Source organism: Taeniopygia guttata, chromosome 9 (assembly GCF_048771995.1).
Source record: "Taeniopygia guttata chromosome 9, bTaeGut7.mat, whole genome shotgun sequence".
Classification (NCBI taxonomy): Eukaryota; Metazoa; Chordata; class Aves; order Passeriformes; family Estrildidae; genus Taeniopygia; species Taeniopygia guttata.
Genome location: NC_133034.1, coordinates 20,776,190 through 20,797,275, shown reverse-complemented (window position 1 = coordinate 20,797,275; position 21,086 = coordinate 20,776,190). Strand labels below are relative to the sequence as shown.

At 37.4% G+C, this 21,086-nt stretch overlaps 1 protein-coding gene across 4 annotated transcripts in view; it reads left to right on the top strand.

The window, feature by feature from the left end:
* The window catches only part of NAALADL2 (N-acetylated alpha-linked acidic dipeptidase like 2), a 412,338-nt gene that overhangs the window by 17,922 nt on the left and 373,330 nt on the right, over positions 1-21,086 (top strand). For all 4 annotated transcript variants that reach the window (XM_072933148.1, XM_072933147.1, XM_072933146.1 and 1 more), the window contains exon 2: positions 6,929-6,987. The gene's annotated coding sequence lies outside the window, so the exon portion shown is untranslated. The remainder of the gene's footprint in view (positions 1-6,928; positions 6,988-21,086) is intronic.

Here is a 21,086-nt window from a genome sequence, read left to right as displayed (position 1 = left end):
TATTTACAGCAGCAGTGTTGGTTTAGATGCTCTGTTCTGCATCTGCTGCACAGGAATTAAACGTCAGGGCAGAACTTTGTTCTTACATACAACCAGCTCTAGGGATGCATGGCCCTCTGGATGGAGGAGAGAGCATCCATTGTGATCTGCAGTTGTAAAATTTCAGTTCTTTGCTGGCTAAGAGGGGTGCAGCAAGCTGTTCTCAAAACCAGGCCATTCTTTCTTGCACTTGTGAAAAGCTAGAGCTTGACTCTCTTCGTTTTTCCTTTTCAGGAAGCTTAATGCTTTTGGGCTGTCTCCAGCCAAATGCTGATAATAGGCTCTATAAGGGAACTTTTGTGCAATGATTCTTTCAGCAAAGAAATTGCACGTAGCAAATATGGAACTGACCAAGAGAAAGGTAAGGTTGAAGCAAGCATTTAGACTTCTTTTTAAAGAGCTAGTCATAGTAGATTAAGGCCACTTGAACACACATTAAATATTTAAAATAGAATGGCAAGGCTTCACTTTTTTCCTGAAAAAATCCTCCAGAATATTGTTTTTCTATTAAGGAACACTTATTTTAAAGTCTTTTTCCTATGGCAGGTATTTATGTATGAGACTTGTAATTGTGCAAGAAATGGAAATATTTAATTTTAATTGACCTTCCTGACCTTAAAAGAAATGTAAATACTTGCAGACCACTGCATTTTGTTTTCTTCTGAAAACATTTTAAGGTTACGCACCTTGTTTTCATACTTTGGGAATTATTTTTTCAGTGGGCCTGTCTTTATGTGTTTCTTTCAGAGGCTGACAGTGACATGATGGCAGAGATTTAAAATAGATACCCCCTTTGAAGCTTGTGTGCTGATTATTAAAGAGTGTGGAAAGGAGTTTTGTGACCCATTACAAAATAATTCTTTTGCCAACACAGAGCGTAATGCATTCTGATGACACTCATAATTGCAGTGCTTCCAGAGTAATTACCCTGGTAGTTCATTTTCCTATTGTTGGAATTCATATTTGTGTTACGTTTAACTGAAAACTGCACGCTTTGATCTGTGCACGTGTTGAAATACTAATTGGGTTTAGGTGACAGCAAATGTGTATTTACTTTGCAGGTAAGCAAACATTTGGGTGTCTTACAGGCAAATGCATTTTTATCTCACCTGTGTGTGATATTACATCCCTGTGCAGCTGCATTTTCCCAAGTTGCAGCCAGCCCACGTAGTGGTGGATACTGGATGCTCAGGAGTTTATCCAACATATCAGGTTCCAGAGTTTGGAATTGTGCCAGAAACCAGCTGTGGTCAGATTTTGACCTCTGTCCTCAGATTCGTTTGCTGATGTCGCCTCTCTTTAGTTACGTGTGTTACCTGTTTGTACCAGCTGAGGTACTTCCAGAGAAAAAGGAAATGAGTCTGCTAATTTTGAATTTTTGTCACTCCTCACTGAGCTTGCTCTTTCTTTTGGCAAAGAGATGCTTGAACTTTTTGTATGTAACTAAAAGCACCTGGTTATGAAGTGCTAAAGCCTAAAGAAGGAAGGACATCTCTGTACAGGGTGAAGAGTAAAGATAATGTGGTGGTGCTTTGACGCAGAATGGGAAGGCAGATTTGGGAGTAGAAATAAATAAATAAAACGGACAAAAAAGTTCAAACAGTGGTGTCTGTGTGGGTGTGATTTCCTGTGTTAAAGTCAGGCTTGTAAGTCAAAACTAAAATAAACACAGCTTTCCCTGTAATGGATTTGGGTATCCTAGAATTTTTTTTAATAGAGTTCATTTTGTATTTTGAGGTTAAATTGCCCCAGTAAAAATAATTCCTCCATGTACTTTCTGGATGTGAAGTTTAATTAGACTCTTGGAAAGAGACATGGGACTAATATGAGCATTTTCTTGATGTGATGTCTGCACATTTTCACGAGTGGAGTAAAGGTCATTCCCCTCTTGGATGGGAAAGAGCTTCCTAAAGCATATTTGCAACACTAGATTTTTCTGCATTCTCTTTACAGTGGTGATTTCATCAAGGTTGAATTTAAATTCACAGCTAAAAATAGTATCTAGAGTGTAAAACAATTGCTAAATTACCAGTTATTCAATGATTGTGAGTAAAAATTGGGCTGGTTGTAGAAGAATTCTTAGTGGAAATCAGTGTTATCATCTGACCCTATTTTTTAATCTTCTAAAAGCCTTCTTCTTTACAGCTGTTGTAATGGCACAAAGGAGTGAAGGTGTTCTTGTATGAGCAGATCTGGGGACTGGAAGCTGCAGCTTGGACATCCAGTGAGTGGTCACTGGATAGGAGCTCTTTTTGGTTATGATTAAAATACTGAACCAGCCAGACATCAGAACCTGTTAATGTCCATCTTTTTAGGGTGTAGATATTTTAAAGGCAGTGCTTCTTACGGCAGTGAATTCTGGGGGCTTTTTGTGTGTTCAGGATAAAAATGCACGTGACCTTGGTTTAGGGAAAGTGCAAGAACAAATTCCGTTGAATAAAAGCACATCTGAAAAGTGAAACAAAAAAATCCTTTTCTACAGATTAGGCCTGGTGCTTTTCTCCTCCCTTTTAAACATTTAAACACACTCTTTACATGATGCTTAAGCTTTTAAGTCAAAGTTATGAGGTGCTTTAACCAGGCTTGAGCCTGAGAACAAGACCCAAACCAGGACAATAACAAAATGACACAAAGATTGACTCCACCGTACTTGCTGGATGAAGTGAAAACTGATGAAATATAATTCCTATATCCTGGGATTTCACTGCCTGCTGGAACTAATCTCATTAACTTAAAACCACCTGAGGCTTAAGAGACATATACACTGCTGTGAGAAATTACATTTATCTCATCCTGGGGGGAAATCCTTTCCCTCCCCCGGCTTACCTTACTTTTGACTTTGTCATTGGTGAATTACCAGGTCATTTCTCCCCCATGGGAAAGTCGTCATAGCTCACAGCTATGCAATTACTGTATCTGAAGTTCACTGCTGTATGAATGCTGAGATCACTGTTAGAGGGTTTTCTTCTTAAATCATTTCCTAGAGAAAACAAAGACTGGAAAAATAATAGCTTAGCAGTTTACTTAAATAAAGTTCCTCCAGAGCTCCAGGAAAAGATTCCAGAGCTAAAAACACAGTATAAGGCAAAGAGCTTACTGAAAGCATTAAGGTGTTTATTGCCTTTGTAAACCAATCGCTGAGTTTTCGTTAACCATTAAAGTTTAAGAGATTGGTGGCCTCTGATAAGTGGTAATTGGATGCAGAAATTTCCAATGTGAGGTTACAGTTTGAAATCCCATGAGTGTCGCCAGGGAGAGTTGTGGAGTTGAGTGGTTGATTGCTGCACTGCAGTTTGGATTGAGAATAGATCCCAAATCTGCATTCAGTATTAAATCCAGCCAGTAGAAATACTCTGTTTGACATCAGAGGATTTTGGATAAGGCATTTACTGATAATCTTGTTGGACTTTGCAGCAAGGCAGAACGACCTTGTTCAAGTGTCTTTCAATGTGTGTCTACTTCTGAAAAAAATGAATAAATCAATTTTGGGTTATCCATTAAAGAGCTCAAATATAAAATATTAGGAAAAAAAAGTAACATAAAAACAGAGCGAGCTCTGGAAACCATATCCTGAAGGCCTGATCTCTGAGATGGAATGCAGAAAGCCTTATGCAGTGGAAGCTTTTTGTGGTGAGCTTGGCCCTGGGGTGCTGCTCCCAGAAAAGAACCTTGGAGTAGGGAGTTTGTGTTGTGGAGGTGGAAGTTACTGTCAGTGAAAGGGAGGTGCCAGCCTCTGGACCAAACTGCATGTCATTTTTGTAAAACCCAGCTCAAAAGGTCATTTGTGGATTTGAATGATGGGTCTGTCAAAGTTCACTGTTTACAGTGGTTTATTGGCCCTAAGTGACTATTTCCCAACCAGCCAATTAAATTGTTCTGTGTTGATAATGTGTGTATAGGGACAACAATAGATGCAGTTGCAAATGCAGACCAATTACAGTAATTAAAAATGATAATATGAGCCTCTGTTTCTCTTTCATCTGCACGGGGATGAAAGTAATCTGGTCTGTTGATGGGAATGCCCCATTAATCCTCTGTTAATGCCCTATATTTAAGGGCCTACAATGAAGTGTGTATGAGCAAATAGTGAAGTGCATTAATGTCTCTGGATTAGGACTCGTTGTAATTATGGTGCTAATTATGTATTGTTGTGATCTTGTCTAGATGTAGGTGAATTTGGTCAAGTGTTTTTGTTTGATTTTGTCGAATAATGAATAAGTCAGTGAAGTTCACATGGCTGTTGCTATTGTGTTGTTAGGAATAGAGTCTGTAGGGATGAATGGTTGCTGAACTCTAGTGTACATTCCCTTTTCAGTTCTGCATAAATGAGTGTAGCATATTCCAGTTTATTTAGTGATGGACAGGCTGCTAGCTCTTAAAATAGCTAAGGAATAGGAATCTGACACCTTGAATGATTTATGTGTTTTCTTTGTAAGCTTGTTTCTGTTTTGTAACCTTTAAAATGTGGGTTTTATGAGCGATATCATTAAAATTTATACTCCCTCTAGTATGTGATGTTAGTCATTATTGCTCTGCTGTGCCTCCAGATCACCTGTCTGAATTACAAAGCAACCTTCCTTGGAGCTAAATAATAATTTTTTTTTTCCAAATGTGTGCTGACTTCATTATTTTTCATTGGTACTCCCTTACCAGAGCAGAGGCCAGAATCTGGCCTTTCCTGCTTTCCATCCAACTGGGAAAGGTTACTAGGAGCAACTGTATATTTTTAGGAATGAAATATGAGGGGTCGTTTAGCTTAAGAGATCTGATATCAATCAGAAGAAACTTCCAGAGAATTTGTTTTGAAGTGTACTCTATTTTCTCTTTTTTGGTAACTGAGATTGATATGCTTGGAAGGTGATTTAATGTTGTGCTGGGCTTTGTTACACTAATTTAAAAGAGTTTCAGCAAAGAGTGAATCTCAAAGGAAAAGAAATGCTGATACTGAAAGTGAATCACAGTCCTTGATTCCATCAATTGAGACTCTTAAAGAGTTGTTTTTTTTTACATACCAGGAAAGATTTTGTAAAAGGTTTCAAAATTGCACCTTTAGTCTTCATCCTCAAATTGAAGGTGCCAAAAAGATTTCTTCCAGAAACCTCCACAATAAGTTGTGGGTGTTTTTTTAACAAATTAATCCAATGAAAAATGGAAATTTTGCTGAGCTGTGGATTACTCCCCTGGTTCTCTGAAGGCTGTCAAGCACACTACTCTGTAACTCATGAAGACCCATCTCTCTCTTCTTTCAGGAAATAAATTATCTTTATTCAGCATTTATGTTGTATATTTTCTAGGAGATTTTGGTATAGAGTAATTAATTGTGAACTTCTCAAAGATGACTTACTAACCAGCTTTCATCCAGAGCTGAGATGGAATTGTTTTCTGATCAGTATGACAGCAGATGATTTAGCTTTTTCAAATCAAATGTTTGCCTAGAATCAGATCATAGAGACCAACCATTAACCAACACTTCCCAGTCCTCCACAAGTCCATGTCCCCCAGATTCACATCTTGTAAATACCTCTGGCCATGGGGATTCAGCCTGGGTGTGCCAGGGTGTGCCACCTTTCAGTGAAGGAATTTATCCTAATAACCTGTCTAAAACTTGCCCTGGCACTGCTTGTGCCAGTTTCCTCTTGTCGTTTTGCATATTACTTGGGACACCAACCCCAGCTGGTCCCAACTTCCTTTCAGGTGGTTGTGGAGGGTGATGAGGTTCTTTTTCTCCTGGCTGAACACCCTCAACTCCCTCAGCTGCTCCTCAAAGGACTTGTTCTCTGTGCCTTTACCAGCTTCACCTAGAAGATGCTAGAGCATGCAAAAGAGCTGGGATTCAGGCTTCTTGTAGTAGTGCCTGTATGGTTTTTTTGTGTGTGTTTATTTTTCTTACAAAACTTTATCTTTGTAATACAAATGATTTACTGATGTTAACAGATGATAAAATACTAATTTCAGTGCAGCCTGAGGCTATCATGGTCTATTCAGTGCTGTCATCTAGTTTCATTGAAAGTTATGTGATATAGCACTAGAAAACGAGTTTGAACAACAGAAAATGTGTTACTGTTGGAAAACATAGGAATGGAACATGTCAGATAAGAGTTACGCCAGAATAAGTGTGCTCGAGCACTGGATCCTCAAGCCAGTGGCCTTTTCCTGAAATTGGTGGTATCATGTTGCCTGTTGTTACTGTTATCAAAATTCCTTGTCTGCTTCTGTTCTCACAATGATTATTCTCTCAATATTTGCATGGCAAGTTCCCTGTCATGTTACAGATTTCCCTATTTAGTTTTGTAATAAAGAAAGTGTGAGCATTTAACACTTCCAGCAGCATAATTCCTAGAGCTGGAAGGAAAGCTCTGTGAGTTTGCACTCCTAATCTCAGCTGAGGTCTTTTTCAAGATTCTTATCTTCACCACACACACTGCAACTAGACTTTGATTAAAGTAATGCTATCAGGTTAAAGTTTAATTGGCTCTATGCTAATTATACGTGTTTTATATTGTGAGTGGACTCCATACATAAATGTCAGTGAGATGGTGAAGGAGGTGGAAAGAAGAGCTGTGGTGGTGATTAGAGGAGGCTGAGTTGAGTTTTTCATAGGATTAATGCTTTCCAAATTGGAGAATGTAAGATTGAAAGTGAAGGGCACAGTCCTTGTTGAGGGAGAGTAGTGGAGTGATCCAAATGCAGAATCTCATTAAAGCAACTGTCAAGAATCCTCTATTTTACCATCACCTCCCCTTTTCTATAAGAGTCAGCTGTCGTGTGGAGTGAGCATACTGCCAAAGAGGCATTTACAAATAAATGAAAAATGTCACAATTGATTTTGCTCCTTTCAGAGGACTCTGTGTCAGCTTTGTCACAAACCCTTTGTTATCCTCTCTTTCAGATCTCTTGTCTGGACTTTGGAAATAACTTTGGTTCTTGGATTCCTTCTGTTGACCCTCGGTAAGCTCCCTGGATGATGAGTTTTTATTAACATTTGTGCAACAGTTAAATAACATTGACTTTCAGGGCCTATGAAGGGTGAAATGCTAGAAGTTCTTACCAATTACCTTATGAGTGTGTATAGAGGCTGCATAATACAATCCATGCTTGAAAATACCACTAAAAATCAGATTTATTTTGTAGTTTCTCTTACAGAAGTATTTGCACATTATGGTAATTACTTTGCAATATGTTGTGTGCCATGGTAGTAGCCACATAAAATATGAATAGCTATATGGTATTATTTGTTTCTAAAGAATATGTACTCCTAAGGTTGATAGTGTTCTTTTCTACCATATTTATAATTTCTCACTCTTTCAGTGTAGGTTAGGTGGTTATAGTGCATTTTCCTATTTGGGAGGAGATCAAAAAGTTGTTTCTCTTATGTATTTGCTGGCGGGATAAGTGAAGTGATATGCAATATCAGTCTACCCCTTTTAATGCAAAAGTGTTACCATGAGATGGGATATCTGGTGAAATGCCATTATAAGAAATAGTTGATGGTTTAGATCTGAACTATCGAAACCACAATTGAATCTAAAAAACCAGGCTTAGTTATTATTTCCTTGGACTTCAGTATTTAAGTTTGTAATAAAAAATACAGTGTTTTAGTAAAATTGCCGTGAAGCTTCATTAATATCCAGAAAAATACCTGTGATCTTTTACATGGGAGTTGAAGATTTCTGAAGACTGACCTAGTGCTACCTTTAAGAGTAAATTTTGTCCTTGCTGCATTTTCTGTGATGTCCAGGAAGTATAAAATGTAAATAGTAATAGGACAAGAGATCACCACTTTCCACTAACTTTAACAAACTCCCACCAGACAGAAATAATTGATTTGTGATGGTTTTGTATTTCTAAAGGGATTCTTCAACAGCAGTTCACACATATTTTGCAATCTGGCAAACAACCAAAAATCCCTCTTTCAATTAAGGTTTTTTTTCATAGCATATGAAAAAAAAACTTGCTGCATTTTATCGCTGTTGCTATTGTCAGATTCTTGAAAACAAGAGACCTGAAGAAAATCTCTATACTGTCACTTTTGTACTCCAGAAACTCCTAAGAAGTTAGGGAAGTATTGGATTATGTAAGGAAAACAATAGCGATCTATGGTGTCACCTGCCTTATGTGCAGGTTTTGCTTCTTTTCCCCTTTCCCCTGGGATTTTAATGTAGCTTGATGAGCTCTATTTCAGCACTGCAGAAATCTCCTTGCATTGGTGTATGCATATTTGTCAGCTCTTTAAGCAGTCTGAATGCATTATATTTCATACCTGGTTTTTACTGTTCTGATATACCTTTTGCTTAGTTAGAATGAAATGTGTTGAATTTGTTCTAAAAGAAAATTTTAAATGAACATTTTAATAAGTGTTGAATTTCCTCAAAGTTCAGACTTTTTATTCTTTTATTAGAAATCAAAACTTCTTAACTGGAACTTCCAAAGAACGCCCTTAATTTGTACTTTGGACAGTTTTGTTTATGTGGTAGTTCGTGGCAAAGCTCTCTAGGGCAGTTTCTAATGCTGTGTTTTGAGCAGAGGGCTGCCCAACCTTGTTGTTCTTCTATTAGTATTAGAAGAATAAAAAAAAAAATCTAAGATATAAATCTATCAAGATAGAAAATGAGTTCTGGCAGTGTGGACAATGATGATATGGTGTCAAGGAATGAACCAGAGAGTTCAAGGCTGTTATATTGGTGTAATTAATTAATATCACTGTAAACAGAAATGGAAGGAAGGAAAGCTAGGAGGAAAATAAAGAACTCATTATCAGCTCTATTCATTCCTCAAACTCCACCCTTCCATTTGACTTAGTAAATTGTTTTGAGGAAAATCTAAATGGAAATCTGTAGCATTTCACATCTAAATGAGGCATGCATTTAGGAGTAAAGCAGTGCTGCAAAGGCCAATCCAGAAGTCTCCCAAAATGCCTTGGAACAAAAATGTTTAAATATGACTTGGCAGATTTGCAGAAACTTAGACTTCCACTCATCAAATTTTCACTGAGCCACATTTGATCACGTTGCTGATGTTGATGTGTCCCAGCTTCTGGGAGCTGAGCATACTCTGATCCATGGTCGTGCAGATGTAAATATCTGTGCCCCAGCTGTTGGCATGTATGGGAATTAATTCCATATATTTGTCTGAATCTCATATGACATTGCTCTTGAGTGCTGGGTGTCCCTACAAGCAGTGGATGAAATGACATGGCTGGCAATATTGCCATGAGTTAGAAAATAAACTTTAGTGGGAGATTGTTATCCAGCAAATAGCAAAAACAGATTAATAAAACAAAGGAGGGTCATGTGAACACCACCACTGCTTATTCAGTTCACTAAAGAACTTGCAGGTTGGGAATGAGCCTTGGAAGAGCTGAAGGAGGATACACAGAGCATTTGTTCCAATGAGAACCCTCCATGGAAGTGAACCAAAGGCAGTCCTGTGCTGCTAATACAGATTTCCTGTAAGCTTATTTTCAGCCAGGAAGAATGGAGTAGGGAAGTGCTCCGAGAGCTGTATCTTTCTGCATCAGTTTCTGTTCTTCAACTGCAAGTGAACATGTTAGATCTATTAAAATTTAATTAGAGCTGATGGTCGCCATTCCATTCCCCAGTGCCCCCCAGTAGTGAGCCTCTGCTGTTCATGCTGACTGTTGTTCAGCTCCTGGACTCAGGATATTCTTTCACCCTATTTCCATACACAGATGACTCTCTTCCTTTTTCATGTAATAAAGGTGCCGTATTTCTAAGTCATGGGGACGCGGTGTCATTTCAGCAGGGTGAATCACAGACCTTTCCTAGTGCCCAAATACATGACTTTTTGTGGAATAAGACAACTTTTCTGTATTTGAAGAAAAAATAATTGATGAAGAGGGAAGGACGAGGGAAGTAAGATGATAACCTGATCAAACAGGGAAAGGTAATGTTTGGAGGAGTTATTATTTTAGAGTTTGTCCATTAATTATTACAGTACCACCTTTAGAAGATCTACTTAAAAAATCCTGAAGATCATTCCTAGTTTTCAGTTTCTATTTTCAGTCCTAGTTCCAGTTTTTAGTGCCTCCTCTGATTTACACCATGTTATTTTTAAAATTAAATTCCATGTCATTCCATTGACTTTAGAGAGGTCACTCATACAATAAACAAATCGTTCCTCACCTCTTTGTATCTGAGGCTCTGCTCTGTGTTGCTGCCCCCTTTTAAAGGTTACAAAACACTTATTATCCAGCTGGTGTCCTCTGAAGTGTTTTGTGTTGTTGTTTTATAAATTTGAAGTGATGTAATAGAACTCACAGCAGAAAGGACATGTGGAGAAGACAATGCTAACAAACAATTTGCAGCTCCTCATTGCCATGGCTGAATAAGTTGGTTTTAGATAATTTGCTATTCAAACAGGAATAATGAGGTTAAATGTGTTTTACTCGTTTTCATTGTGGCACAATGGTCAAGCTTGAACCACTTAATTTGAGGGGGTTGGACAAGGCAAAGAAAATTGCTCATCATGTGCTTAATTGATCATTCTCTCACCATTGCCTGTAGCTGTTCCTTGTTAACGATGGGCTGAGATTAACCATCAGAAAATCACTGAGACTATACAGGAACATACCATGGGGCAGCTTAATGGTGAAATGGTTCAATTGCTGCCAGCTCAACAGAGCAAAAGCAGGGGATGAAGCTCTGGTGCTGAACCCTAGAAACCTGAGATTTTGGTCAAAACCTGACTTGAAATGCATGTGGTGTGATCATCTCTGCATAGTCTATCTGGGGGGCAGGGAAGTGCCTTTGACTACATTTCCTGGGGTCATTATTTTAGCAAGAGGATCTTGGGAATGTTTTCAGCACAGAAAAGCATTAGCAGGACCTAATGCATTTTGAGCTTTCTCTATGAAATTGTAGTATTTGCTTAAGCAACAAATGATGATAAATACAGCTGGGGTTGGTAGTTTTCATTTTTTTTTAATATATTTCCCAGAACAAAAGTGTTTGCAATCCTATTCAGAATTGGTTTCCAAGTTCATATGCCTGCATATAGACTGGAATTACTGTAAGGAAAAATCAATGAATTGCCATTGTGTTAATAGTATTGGCTCTATTTGGTAAGTATGTCCATGGGCATTTTTCAGAGTTGTAGCTAGAATTTATGGGGGCTGATTACAATTCCTGTGTGTCTTCTGTAGCTCTAGAAACAGGTCATGCAAACTTGTCAGCAGTAACAGTGGACTCCAGTAGAGTGCTGGTTTTGCACAGTGTCTTTATATAAAGGAAACAAATGCAGCCTTCCACCCCCCCACCATCCGGTGTTAGGGGTATTCCCTTATTTTCTTCTGTTTTGGAGAAGAATTTGGCTTAATGTTCTTGAATTAAGTATAATAATTAAGATTTTTTACAGTTGTAAAATCTTGACTCGCATGCAGGAGGTAGATTGAGTCAGCCTGACATGCTGTACTAAAATGATACATAAGTAGGGCAATGTTTTCATCAACAGAAATGTGTTGCTGTTCAAAGTAGATTCTCTCTGTAGGGTGCCATAAAGTAATTAGAAGACCATAACATGATCCTTCAGTATTGTATTAATTCCTTAGAGGGATGAATTCATCTTTTCTGACTGCAGTAGTGCACGACTCGCCATGGAAATGCCACTGAATTATGAAATCATCTGTAAAACAAAGAACAGTTTTTCTAGAGGACCATGTTTATTTTACAAAACTCATAAAAGGCTCATGCTTTTAGTGATTTCTGCTTGTAGCAAACTGGAAGTGAAAGTATTTATCTTAAAATTAAAAATCAACATGGAATGCTGTGTACTTTGCCTTAAAGAAAACTGCATGTAAAATATTTGTCTTCTGTGAGGACTGAAGACTATTAGAGGGTCTCTGCCAACACAAGAAGAATCTCTTGTTACAGATGATGAGTTTTTGCAGCTGGTGTAAACTAATCCAGCAATGGCTGCATACTGTAAATGTAAAGCATGAGAATTTTGTGCAGTTTTATTTTTCCCAGCAGTGGGTGGAGAGCTGAGTTAAAAATTAGTCTTGATTGGGCTTTTCTTGGATTTTAATTTTTATTTGTTAAGTGACCAATGCTCTAAGCATGAGTTTGTAAGAGAGGCTGGTGTTGGCTGGAAGGGGCGGGACACTGACCATGTCCTGCTCAGCATGGGGAAGACTGGAAATACTTAATGGGTTTGATCAGAAAAGATTCTGTGTGCAACCCTTCTAAGCTGGCATGTTGCCCTGTTTACAGCAAGAATTCCAAAACCCACAAGGACTTTTTTTTACCATCTTTTTATTATTCCCCTGTAGAGCATCTTTCTGATTGTGCTGTGAAGTGTGTTTCAATTGAGAGGTTCTTCAGCCCACCAGACTTGTTTGTTTCTGCTGTCTTTCAGTCTGTATTCAGCATTAATCCTTCCTGTACTTGTGTTTTCAGGTGCAGTGCTGGAAGTGGCCCTTACTGCCATATCCCAAAATAAAGCCCTTTTCTTAAAGAAATGAGACATTGAGGTCTAGTTTGGTATGGCAAAGGTTTTGGGAATGTGCAGCAAAAATTCAGAAGTGTAATTAAGGAAACATTGAATTTAATGCTTGCCTTGACTATTTCACTGAGGTCAATAATTCAGTGATTTTGTGGAGGCTGCATGCCTTACCACAATAAAAGGCATGAGTGGTTCCATATGTGCAAATTAGAACTAATGACTCTCTTGTTTGACACATGAAGGGAGACTTTAGTTTCAAGTAAGGGAATATAATCACTATCACTATTTCTTGGTTGCTAAATATCCAGTGTGCAAAACCAAATTTTCAGTGACGGTATAGATCATTATTTCTTACATGACTATTCAAGAATGAAAGAAAATAAGCAAGCTGCAATAGATGCTTCACACCCTGCTGTAGTTCAGGGCAGAGGAGAAATATTTAGCATCCTTGTAGTATTCTCAGTATACTTAATTCTTTAGGACTATACTGTTCTAATTATAGCACATCTGAGTTCACAAAGAGTGTTTCATATAGCCTTAAGGCCTATGAAGGAGATAATCTTCTTGGGAGTTCTGACATTTGTTTTAATGGAAGCAGGATCAAGCATAAATGCTAGGCTGCAGTGACATTTAAATGTGATCAGCAATACTGATCAGCGATCAGGAAATCGAGCTGTTGCAGCTGCTTGCTTAAAAGAGACTCCTTTTTGTAACATATTGTCAGTTGTAAGGGGTTTTTTAATATTTTCTTAGAAAGAACATGGCTCTCCCTCTATGAATAAACCACTCTATCCTGGTGATGTGGATGACAAGGCTCTGATGGATTTCAGCAACATTATGAATCTCACCTGCTGGAGATTCAGTTTATATGCATGGATACAGAACTGCTCAAAGCAAAATGTTTCACCATCCTCGGATGAACACTTTCGGTGCTCTGAGGCGTCTCAGTGCGTTTGGGAAGAGAGCTCATCTCCACAGAGATAAATGTTTTGCAGCGAATTTATTCTCATAAAAAGCTGAAGCCAGAGCCAAGAAGTGGAACAATTTCTGATTAAAAGAATCATCCCAGCTCCCCATCCCAAACAAAATGCCTGCATGGGAAATAAATGATATTGTAATTAAAGTAACAGAAGTTTCAGCTTCAGCAAGGAGACTGTCTGGTATTGGACAGAAACTGCTGGAAATGGACCTGGCAAGCCTCAGCTTTCAGGGCAGTGTTTAGAGACAGGATGGAGGGGTTTGAAGGTGGGCAGGTCCAGTTTTTTTGGGAAGCTTCTCTCCGAGGGTTACAGATTCCCAGTGTTTTTACCTTGGCTCCTCCAGGTCTGCCTGTGTACTCTGTAAAAATCAGCTATGCCTGATGTCCTCAAACGCTACCCTGGGAGTCATTGACTTTGTCACTGCAGACCTTTTGGATTTGTTGTGAGTTCACTTAGTAATATTTATTACAGGCTGTGTATTAGCTGTTATTTTAACAAAATATGACTTTTTTTTGGTTAACTATCCTTTATCCTAAGTAGAACTATCACTGTTTTAGACAACAGCTATATGGTGGCTATCATTCAGAAAATGATAGATTGTGTTTTGGAAATATAATTTCTTGAGTGCAGTTTGCCTCGTGAAAGACAATTTGGTTGTCTTGAATCACTGTAGAACTTTTCCTTTGAAGTGTAAGTTGACACTTCTCCACATTCCCTCATTTAAAAATGTGTCAAAACCCCAAAATGTCCTGTATTTCCCCCCCTGTTTTCAGTGAAAGCACTAAACACTTTCCATTATTTTTTGGAATGGAATTCCTTCCATTCTTAATTTTTTTTTTAAATTTTCTATATCTAAGCCCACCTTTTCATTTATCCATTAGTTGTCTTCTTAATACACAGAAAAATTTATTTCACAGGTACATATTGAGATATGAGTAGAAGTAAAAGGCTGGGGAGAACCGAAGCCTCTGGCAGAGGCATGGCAGCTGACAGGGGATGTGGCACTTTGCATTTTAATTATGAATAGTTTGGTGGTTCTGCAATGTTTGTAGGAATACATTTGCAATAAGAAGTGAGAGCACCTTGTTTGATAGCTTTTATAGTAGTATTAGTTCCTTTAGCCCAACAGAAGTAGCCTGACATCTTTCTTTTTCCTGTTGTTTCTCATTTGGTTTTTCCTATACTGAATGGATATATTCAGAGTCAGCTGAAGCTTGACAAATGCAGCTGTGAAGACTTGTCTTCAAGCTATACTGCAGATTTTTCTCTCGCCTTTCTTTGCTCCAAGAAATACCTGTTCAACTGTTTTTATAGTATTTTTATGATAGGCATTTCAGATACCTGCTGCTGGATAAATAAAACTGCCTTCCTAGCTTCAGGAGGCGGGGATGTTTTTTCATTTGTTTCTCAAAATTTGTTGCAGTGCAGAATGTAGTTGGATGTCATAGTAAAGAAGATGGCCTGGCATGGAATGAGAACATAATTAAAATTTTACTTTTCTCAGGATTTGGAACAAAATGTTGCTTAAACCTTTTTCTTAGAGATATTATACCTAACAAGCTCTCTTGAGAGAGGTGGGGGTAGAGCAGCAAAGCTATCAACAAAAATACGGAACGGCTGCGTTCCCTGGGGTTTGCTTAAATTTGAAAGTAGATAGGAACTGTGAAGAAATATAGTGCAATCTGGTAAAGAAACTGCAGTACAACTCCAGTGGCCTCAGACACAGTAATGTACCAGTGTAAAGATCTCGTATTAACCTGAAAAATAGGTAGCAACATAAAACACTCTAAAGTTTCTTCTTTACATTTGTCCTTGATGCATCGTCTTCAATGCCTTGTGGTGGTGAGATCCATTTATGCTGTAAACGCTGGGGAGTGGAAATCAGGTCTTTTTACTTGCTGTGGGAAAGGCCCTTTGAACCTTTTCTGGGCTGCCTATGTTAGAGTTTGACATGCTAGGTTCCAAATGACCACTGAGCTAGAACAGCAGTCAAATTATGCTACGTTCTTGGTCTTCATTTAATGGCAAGTTGAGGTTTACTAAGTCATTGAAGCCACTTGTGGTGTGATATTTTCTGTCCTTGCCCACATGAATGTACCTGATGGAATCATAACAGTGATGGTTTAGGATTTGAAGCAAAGTAAGTAATTCTTGATAGTTTCAGATGTTTGGTGTTTGGGTTTTTTTTTTTTTTTTTGATAATCTGGAATGCTTGTTAATCCATGCAATATTTGTTTTATTATAATCCTTTCTCAGAATTTGTGAATGCCTTCCATACAGAATCAGCAGTAATGGTTTTACAGAGCTTTTCATTTTACTTCTGAAATTCTGATTGAGAAGTAGCAGTTCTTCTGTTTGTTGTTTTGAGGAGGAACCGGTACAGGGTTCATAGTAAAAAGTATGCTTGAATTTGTGCAAATTGATGCTTTCCAAGTCTGACGTAGATTTTTTTTGAGAAATCCCCTTGAGTTACAGTCACCATTGTTCTCCATTCAAATACACTTGAAAATCTGGAATCAGGTTATTGATGTCTGACATATCGGACAATTATGAGAAGTGTAACTTGCAAGAATTGATCTGCATTTTACATAAGGGCCCCTGAAGTCTTGGAGCCTGCAGTTCAATCTGAACATAAAAATTCCTTCAGAAAATTGATTGGGTTTTGTCACTATTAATATTTTAAAGGATTTATTATAGTTTGATTTTTTTTTTTTCAAGCATTGAGCCGTTTTCTTGTACCCTCTAATCTTGTGGGTATTTTCCTTGGAGAAGAAATGGTCTGGTGTGAAGGAGGTTACAGTACATTGGCATTCTGGTCACACTGTTTTGTGTGCACATACCTGCAGGAGGATATTACTACAGACAATTCTGGCTTGACAGAAAAGGTGTATCTACAAGGTGGCTTGAAATGTCTTTGTGGTTCAGGGCCCCAAGCTGGTGAGGGATGTGCTCTGTCAGTCTCTACATGTGTATGTGCAAGAAGGGGATGTTGCCAGATCGTTTTACTCTTATTAAATATTAGATATGCCTTTTAAAAATAGAGAATTATTATTAGTTATAAGAGATAAATTTAGATAGTTTGGATAGATATAGTTAATAACTTGTAACTAGATATAGTTTATAACTTATAGATATCTATAACTTAACAGACAGATATAAGTTTGGAGCTTATATTCTGAGTTCTAAAATACTGACTTTATTTGAAATAACTGTGTAAGCCTCATTTGATAATGTAACAAAATTCATGATTCTCATGTATTAAATATTAGCATCAGTAAAGTTCAATGTGTGTTTGATTGTAAGGATTTTATTTCAGAACAACCCCCTTTGTTGGTGCAATATTGTATTAGTGTGCTGTGCTGAACAATTCAATCTGAGCTTCCCTCTTGCACAGAACTCTTCATGAGGATACAGCCATAAGTTTTTTTCTCACTTTTTCTGTTTTATTTCATTAATATTAGAGGGATTTAATTGATGTTATATTTGTGGTAAGCTGAATTAGAATCAGGTTCATTTTTTATTTATTTCTAGGTTTTCATTGACTTTTTTTGTTTGTTTGTTTGTTTCATGGTTTGGCTGAAGCTTAAAAGGTCATCTCAATAGAAAGAATATGGAAGATACGAGTAGAAAAAGTGAAATTTTGTCTTAAAGCTCTTGTGGTTTTGAAGTTCAATAGGCGTGAACAGTAGAAGCAAACTGTTACTAAATAGTGTCTCTTGCATCTAAAACATTCACATTAAGGTATTGATTTTAATCTTCCACAAAAATCCAGATAGCCAATGTGCTGATATTGCTGCTCTGAGTGTTAATTAACTTATGGCTCTAACATAATGGAAGTTGCAGTTTATTTGAGTGAAGCTGTTGCTTTATTTATTTATTTATTTATTTATTTATTTATTTATTTATTTATTGCTCCCATGGCAAAACTTTGGGAGATTTCTGTGCTGATGTGTGATGGAACTGGTGAGAAAGGTGGCCTGATGGGCAGTGCCCAGCCCAGGGTTCTCTGTGGGCACTGGAGATGGGCACACTTCATTCTGCCAACTGCATCTTTCTGCTTTTGTTGGGAATGTTTTTCTGGGAGCTTTGCTCTAGCAGGTTTCTCTTTTTCTCAAAATCAGCACATTCATTTTTTTTCCACTACACTCTCATATCCCTCGTGTTTCTAATTAACATTTGAAAATCGCTGCCTGTCCTTCGTTCTGCATAATCTGTGCTTGTTTTCATTCCAGCAGCACACCTGTACTGCAAATGCAACACCAATTAATTGTCTTTTCAGTAGTTTAAAATAAATAGTGTCCATGTATGGGCTTATTCTCAAACCATAATATATTCAGTATTTTTTATCTGACAGGCCTTGAGTTCTAGGAGGTGGATTTAGCAAAAGTTTTAAACTCTGTTTAGGCTGAGTAAGCAGGTATCTTTGTCTAATCAGTTAAACACACCATGCTTCTTTATAGCTCTCTACAGGAGTAAAGAATTAAAAAAGTTTAGCAGTGAATAAATGTCTCAAAAGAGATCTATTTTTCCTTGAAATGTGCTTCACCTAGAAAAATATTCTTAATCTGCAGTTTTCTTGTTTGCTGTTAGGTTACCAAATCATATGTGTATACGAATTTCAAAAGCAGAGATGAAATCACTGAAAATATTTTAATTCCTTTTGCTTTCAGTTTAATTGTACTGCTTTTTTTTTTTTCTCTTAAACTTGATAATCTAAAATAATTGCAGTAATGCAGTAAGGGATAAGGTAAAGGCAAATTATAGCTAAATACTTTAAAATAATAAAAGCTTTATGGCTTGAAATTTGCTTTATAAGTTTTCAGAGCTATCTAATTTCCTCAAAAAGATCTCTGGAGTGTATAATCACCCTTATTAAAAAAAAATCAGAACTATTTATCTTTTCTGAGGAGGAGAAAAGTATGACTTAACCTAAGAATTCATGCAGAGAATAGCATATAGAAACATGTTGATACCAATAACATAATGAAAAAGAGGAGCTTTTTTTTTTTTTTCAGAAAACATCAGGCTAAGAGCAGCAAAATAAAAGACAGATTTTCATATAAATTCATTTTTTAAGGACTTCGTTTGAATTTTAGCGTAGGTTTTCTGATGCAAGAAAGGCTTTTGGTAATATGATTTAAGTATTGTCTTGGCTTCTTGCTCTCCTGCTTAGTTAGATAATCTCTGACCCTGAGGAAGAAGATGAGAATTTACAGAGATATGTGGCTCTCTCTGAGAGCTGTGAAACAGGGAATTGTCCAAAGCTGCTGGGCTGGAAGTTAATTAATATAACCCTGTAAGTAATTCTCCCTATACGAGGGCAGTGGCACCTTGGTTCCAAAAAGTGGTTGGTCTTTAAGCACTTTTGGCATCCCAGTGTGTGCTTGTGTGACATAAGTTCAATGTCTGTACTTTCATTTCAGAACATGCAACTGATTTTGTAACTTCAAACAAACCCCAGTCCCTGCATTTGGAATTTTAAAAATCTATCAGTGTTTCTTTTTTTTTTTTTTTTTTTTTAAGAAAAAAAAAATCAGTATGTACTGTAGCTGATCTCTTAAAAAAAGTATTTCACAGCCCCCCCCCCCCCCCATGAAAACTCTGAAATTGCATCTTGACAAGACTCTTGAAATTGCATCTTCTCTGTTATCACTCAAAACTGATGGATGAGATGCAATGTTATGACTTGACAAGCTTAAGTACAAAATTATTGATCTCTGAACTGCAGCAGAGCTCCTAAGGATAATCTCCGAGTATATATTTGGCATTGAGTAGTATTCAGCACTTGTTGCTTTTGCTGCACATTATTTCTTTGTGGATAATTTAGCCAGTTGCCAGAACTTCTTTGACAGCTCTGTCTTCCCAAGTTTCCTTTTGCATGGAAGAAATTTTGGGGCCAGTTTTTCGCCTCAAAACTGACATGAACTGATAACTGTGTTTTGAAATTGAGAGGATTTATCAAATGCTTGAAATTTAGGCATAAGCTGGAAATTCAGCCTATGTACTAAGTGCATGGAATAAATGTGTTCAGTAGTTTTGTGTGTCTGGAGGTCACAGCTATAGACAGAGAGATCCAAACCAGTAATTGACCAATTTATAATTTGCTGTTGGTTTGAATATTGAAATGAAGGTTGTATATCACTGTGAGAGATGTGATCTAGCTCATCCAGATGCATGGAGGCTGAATGGAGAAATCGCTGAGTTAAATTCTTTGGCCTGTGCAATGTAAAAAGGTCAGTCTGGGTGATCACAGTTGCCCTCTAAAATGCTGGTTGTCAAAAATGAAGAAGGATGCATTAGAGAAAGCATGAAACAGGGCTTGTTAGAAATAAAGTGTCAATAGATAACATGGAATAAGCAGATAATTGTCAATTTATGCAATTAGAATTTTTTTAGAAAAACTGATGAAAAAATTGCTGGCTTCATGGAAGCATAAAGTAACATTAGTTTATCTTGCTGAACAAAAAACCCAACCTTTTTAACTTTAACACATAGATCAAGTTGGCTGTTGCAGTTCTATGAGATCTGCAGAACTGAGGGACTGTCTCTGCCCTTCCGTCCATATTTTGTATACAAAACAGGACGCCCTGTATAAAGTTTTTGTTTCAGCTCCAGTGTGCTTAAATAATCTGGTGGCCTGGGGAAGAGGAAAATTGAAAAGGAAGGTTGAGGAATCTGAAACAAGCTCCCAAACAAAAAGCCTGAATGTGGCTGCGTGCACACCTGCACTTGGTTTGTTTTGTGCATTGTTGCACCTGAGTGGAATCAATAAAAGAAACCTTTCTTAGCTACTTATTTTCCAAAGAGTTTCAAATACCTGTGAATTCAGAACCTAATCAGCCTTAGCTAAGGAAAACTTAATTAGATCCTTAGCAATATCAGAGTTACACAAAAAAATGCTGAAATCAAGAAAATTGTCAGTGTCCCAGGCATCTTGATCAGGAAGAAATAATTTCATGTAAGTGTAAATGCAAATGCCTTTAAATCAAATGGATATTCTTTAACATAGGGAATATTTGTCTTACTTTCTGGATGTTTTCCCTATTCCCCTTTGTTGATGCAGGAGAAAGGTACTGCTTGTCTGAGAGGACGTTGCAGCTTCTCCCGCAAAATACCCCTAAACAGGACAGGGAGTGACCTAGGAAAATGTCATTTTGTTCATTGGTTAGTAACCCTGAATAACTCAGTTTAACCTTAGATTACCTGGGAGCTTAGATTGTATTTTAAGAATACTTTAACTTTTTAATTAATGGCATAGTTTTCCTGTTTGGCTTAAAATGAACTGCTGGTCTTTGTCCAGTTCTTTTCCATGGAGCTCCGTGTGGGAAGCAGCTATCTGCTCAAAAACAAGCTTACAGAAGTAATGCCTTGATTTGTGTGGGAAATACACTGGGTTACCTGTCATGAGCCCTAATCCCCTTAAAATACATCAGAATTTAGTGATGACTCTTCCCATACCTAGAAATATTTAAACAGGGACCCATAGGAAGATTGAACAGAGTAAAGCAAATTGAATTTGGTTTAAGAATTCATCCCTTTTTGTCCTACATATCTAATTCATTTTTCTCAAATGCTGTTCATATTGTGTTGCATATTAATTGCATATTC